The 5,740-nt window shown below is 36.1% G+C and overlaps 1 long non-coding RNA gene across 1 annotated transcript in view; it reads right to left on the reverse strand.

Moving 5' to 3' along the window:
* The window catches only part of LOC139118657 (uncharacterized), a 358,536-nt gene that overhangs the window by 288,889 nt on the left and 63,907 nt on the right, over positions 1–5,740 (reverse strand). The window lies entirely within an intron of this gene.

A 5,740-nucleotide genomic window follows, 5' to 3' on the forward strand; every position in this document is an offset into this window, starting at 1 on the left:
CCGTCATTTCTATTCACTCGCTATTATCTCCATGTCTGCCGGTAACATATTGTTATGGAGAAGTTTAGTTACACGTAATTACGTTCCATCATCAGCTGATCAGTGATAACCATACGTCGCGTACGTGTAGAACATACGTTACAACACCTCTACACATACAAAATGTGGTCACAATTACGTGTAGTATTTTTTAGATGTTCGCGAATTTAGACAAGAAACCTTGTAAACTATCATGGAAAACATCTTTGATATCATAATATTTCGTAGAGTTTGCACCAGCGTAAGAAGTACTTGCTATATGATTTCCTTACATGGACGAAATGTTGTTGTCTCATTCCACTTGTTATCTGACGCCGCCCCAAAGAGTTCTCCAAACCATATAAAAAACTGTATCAAAGAAAATCGGCTGATTTAATTCGAGGATACGAGCTAGAATATTCCTCATATAAAAATTAATGTTTCTTAAAACCATGTTAAAACTTAAACGAATTTCCAATGTTTGTGAGAAAAAATACAGCAAAATTATTATTACGGGCAGACCACCGTCCCTCCACCCACGGACGGTGGGCAGACAAAACCTTAGCAACACCACCCGATTGAGAGAACCACGTACACGAACTTTGACCCTATTCAAAATCAGACTTGTCGCTGGAAATATGTTTACAAGTTTGCCCACATATAAACAACGTAAAGGTCAAAGGTTTCAACTTCCGACTTCCTGCTTTACGGACGTCCTCATGCCATGAACTGCAGGCAAGGCACTGGCAGGGTTTGCACTGTTCGCGACCATTTAAACGTTTGAAATTAGAGTAGCTGACTCTCCTCGGCCATCGAAATACATTGGCTGCAGTAGATTGTGGATAAATGGTCATGACTGGCCGCAATTTGGTAATTTCTGGACACATTTCAGGAGAGCTTCTTACCTTCCCGTTTTAGTAACCATTCCTATCTTTCGCGATGTTGACCAACCCGTAAAATCCCTGATAAGTCCACGGATTAGCATAATTAGTTGTGTTGACTAATTAATTACAGCATGTGTGTATGAGAGATATATATCCTTGTAATGGAGTGTAAAATAAATAAAGAGTCACAGAGGCTAGGTTAGGTTATATAAACCATTTATTTTATTTATTCCGATCATTCAGAGCATGAAGAAAGAAGAGAAATGATAGAGAAAACAGTGTGAAAAAACTCAGAACTTATTGGGTCGCCTGTGATAAGATCAGTAACAATGTCAGCGAGGGCATCCTTAGGACTGTAATTTTTGCGAAATCCATACTGCGTATCAATTGAAATATCGTACTTGTCAAGAAAAGAAACCAGCTGTTTGTTGATAACTGCTTCAAAACTTTTACTAAAGACTGGCAGAATTGAAATTGGTCTATAATTACCAACATCAAGTGGATAACCTTTTTATAAAGAGGAGTAATTTTTGCAACTTTTAGACTATAAGTAAAAACACCATTTGAAATCGAAAGGTTGATAATATGTGAAAGAGGGCCAGCGATATACTCATCTGCATAAAAAGTCAAAAGAGGATGAGTAAAATCATAACCAGGTGTTTTTGTGGAATTCAGGGAGAGTATTTCTTTTATAATGTGTCCTGGTACAACTGGTTGAAAAAAGAAAGAATTGCTCTGCTTCAAATTATTCTGGAAATTGATAGCAGTGGAAATTTTGGACGCCAAATTGGGCCAAATATTAAAGAAATATTCACAGAATTCATTTGCAATATCTGTACTCTCTGTTATCACCCTGCCGCCACTTTCACTAAGTTCTAATTTGTTGTTGGGCCATACTACTCCCATTATTTCTGTTGAGAATTTCATTTATCCAGAATTCCCACTTACAGAGTTTAATTTATTACAATAATACATTTTCTTTGCGTTTTTTAAAACCTTAGTTTAGACATTACGGTAATTCTTATATATCATTATAACATCATCGTTCATGGGACGCTTCTTAATTTTTGAGAAAAGCAAATGTTTTTTCTTGATGGAAATAAGCAAGCCTTTTGTTAGTCCCCACGGACACCGTCCGGGGGACTTATAGGTTTGGTCATGTCCGTGCGTGTGTGCGTGCGTGCGTCCGTGCGTGCGTCCGTCTGTGCGTGCGTCCGTCAGTCCGTTCACGCAGATATCTCAGAGATGCCTGGAGCGATTTCATTCAAACTTTGTACAAGGATTACTTCATATGTCATACATATGCACATTGATTTGTTTTGTGATACGATCCAATATGGCCGCCAGGCGGCCATTTTATTACGATTTTTTCATGTACAGAGCCATAACTCAGACATGTTTCAACCGATTTTATTCAAAGTTGGTACAAGGACATTCACCTATGTCATACATATGCACATCGATTTGTTTTGTGATACGATCCAATATGGCCGCCAGGCGGCCAATTTATTACGATTTTTTTCATGTACAGAGCCATAACTTAGACATGTTTCAACCGATTTTATTCAAAGTTGGTACAAGGACATTCACCTATGTCATACATATGCACGTCGAATTGTTATTTGATACGATCCAATATGGTCGCCAGGCGGCCATTTTATTATGATTTTTTCATGTACAGAGCCATAACTCAGACATATCTCAACCGATTTTATTCAAAGTTGGTACAAGGACATTGACCAATGTCATAGATATGCACATCAATTTGTTTTGTGATGCAATCCAATATGGCTGCCGTGCGGCCATTTTGTTACAATTTTTTCATGTACAGAGCCATAACTCAGGCATATCTCAACCGATTTTATTCAAAGTTGGTACAAGGACATTGACCTATGTCATCCATATGCACGTCGATTTGTTTTTCTGATACGATCCAATATGACCACCAGGCGGCCATTTTATTATGATTTTTTCATGTACAGAGCCATAACTCAGACATATATCCACCACTATCATTCAAAGTTGGTACAAGGACATTGACCTATTTCATACATATGCTCGTCAATTTGTTTCACGTCATGTAGCAGTATCATGTCAATTATTGAAGTTTCGTAATTAGGCTGATTGTCAAGAAATACTGCATCAAATTTCATGAAACTTTGTACAGATGTTAAGCTCACATTGCTTTAACAGTGAAAAAGACATTTATCAGTATTGTTTTAATTAATTTGTAATTGCATATGTAATGAACTTTCCTAATTAGAGTGATGTATCCACAAATACAACGTCAAATTTGATGAAACTTGATACAGATGTTGATCTCATATTGTTGTAAATACTGCATCAAACTTTATGAAATATGGTACCGGTGATAATCTGTTAGTGTTAGGTTAGTAGGCAAAAATGTTTTGCAACATCCTGTCGATTAATTCCTAGTTGACTCATTTAATGACCTTTAGGATGGTGGCCTACATTGGTTTTATGTTTCATCAGCATGGAACTCATTCTTGGCCATTGAGCGCCATCTGTATCAAAGTATTTTTATTACAGACCTAATTAATGAAGAGGACTCTATCCTCTCCGAGGACTTGTAATCAAAGTACCCACTAACAAGTGGGGACTGTGTCATCAACGATGACTTGTTATCCATGGGTTCCGAATTGACTTCCTACGGTGTCTTTTGTCGTCAGGATACATGTTTCAGCGGATGTATGTCGCACACCTTCTGACTTTTGATGCTATTGATGTGCACTATTTTAGTGAAATTTGTGTTAATGAAAGAGTAGCGAAGTATTTGCGCGGCACAGACATTTCGAAATATACTGTCAATATGTCTTCAAAATTTCAAAGCTATACCTTCGATGTCATATCTTTACACGAAATCGTCGGTGATGGGTAGTAATCACACTCCTTGTGCGTCGTATTTGAAAACCACGGTTTCTAGGAAAGGGGTATATTATTTATACCAACAAACAAGTGATTTTATTGTGATAATATACTGATGTTGATAATCACTATTTTTAGCGTTTTAAAAAGCGTGTAATTTGAATGTTTCAAATTAATGGATTGACTCTGAAATTGAGAGATAAGCGAGTGCATAAACATCCCCCATAAACTAAAAACAAGTGAGTAAATACGTCCATGATAGCAGGTTCGGTTGCACTTCGTTTGCCCCAACACGATCAGAACTAATTTGGGATAATTAGATTTTAATATTTTTTAAATTTCTCAAAAGCCTTAGGTGCCCGATAATTGAATGTTGCAATAATACAAATTACTTATAAAAACAAGTGTGTAATGTAAAAAGAAAAGCAGATAAGATTACATTTGTAGATTAAATCGGCATTACTTCACCATCCAATTATCACAAATTAGTTCCAATCGTGTTGCCCCCTACTTTGTCCTTATTTGGTCTAATTTTATCTTTTGGTTGCCCATTAATCAGGCATTGTTTGCTAAATTTGTCGGACAGTTCAAAATGGTGACGACATTTTCACATTATTTGCCGTCCTTCATGCAAATGAGTAGCATTGGGAATACCAAATTTGAAATATAAGTAAATGCAAATGAGTACTATTGGGAATACAAAATGCAAAATGTATCAATTACAGCAAAAAGTGCAGTGTTATGCGTCAAGATGACGGCTCAAGCTTAATATGGTACAAACGCCTAAACGCATGCGCACAGTGCAAGTTGTATGATGGTAACATACATTTGTGGATCACTTTATTTTATTTGCAAAATTAGATTTCAAATAGCCCCGCCATGTTCTTATTTTTCAAACATTGGTTGAAGTAACGCTGCAAAGAATGGGTTTTGATTTAAGTTGCCACTTTTAAGAGCTATGGACTTTCAATTTTTTAAAAAAAAACCAGTATGCCATGCATTCAGAGGCCCTGTTTTCTTTAAAGCAGAGATTAAAATAATGAGCCCCCAGGCGTCTATTAGTGTCTATTTGGAGAGCGAGTATTGTTATCTCAGGCCTCAAAGGACAGGCATATTAATCAAACATCTCCAAATTTGCGATTTCCTTTCTATCCACTCATTAAATCAGCTAATAGTCTTGACAGTGCTTTCGCAAACACAGCTGTTGCAGTTTTCCCGTGGTCCTGATTCCTATGATTGTATATATTGAGGCTGTCTATATGCCACCTATCATAATCATATTTAAATGTCACGACATCCCTCATCGGCAATGTGTACGATGTTTTGCATTCAACACGATTGGAACTAATTTGGGACAATTGGATTTTCATATTTTTCGAATTTCACAAAAAGTGTGAGGTGCAACATAGCTAAATGTCTCAATATTGCAAATTACTCATATAAACAAGTGTGCAATGTAAAAAGAAAAGCAGATAAGATTACATTTGTAAATTAAATCGACATTACTTCACCATCCAATTATCCCAAATTAATTCCAATCGTGTTATTCTGAATATAATCATTTACTAACATTGCAAATATAAGATGATATTATTTGTAATTGAATTAGTACCACTTTAGGCATACCGGAAGAAAATAGAGGAAATAAAAAATGTGGATATACTTAAATTGCTATGGTTCTAAACATGTTTGGTCCGTGTCTGAAATATAAAATTCAAACCAATCACACTCAGGGATATGTTACAGTAAGCGAGGATTGCTTATAAGGTAGTATGTGCCTTATACGTTTTGACTTTAACCTTTGCTCTTACTTTACAAAAGAAAACGTTAAACAAATCTCTTACCAAATCAAGGATTAAAATCAGTGGTCACTCGAAAAGTTTATCACAAAAGAGACGAATTATCTAACATGTACAGATATTTGAAATTCAAAATAGCAGCCTCAATTCAAT

This window comes from Ptychodera flava, chromosome 19, assembly GCF_041260155.1.
Source record: "Ptychodera flava strain L36383 chromosome 19, AS_Pfla_20210202, whole genome shotgun sequence".
NCBI classification, from domain to species: Eukaryota; Metazoa; Hemichordata; class Enteropneusta; family Ptychoderidae; genus Ptychodera; species Ptychodera flava.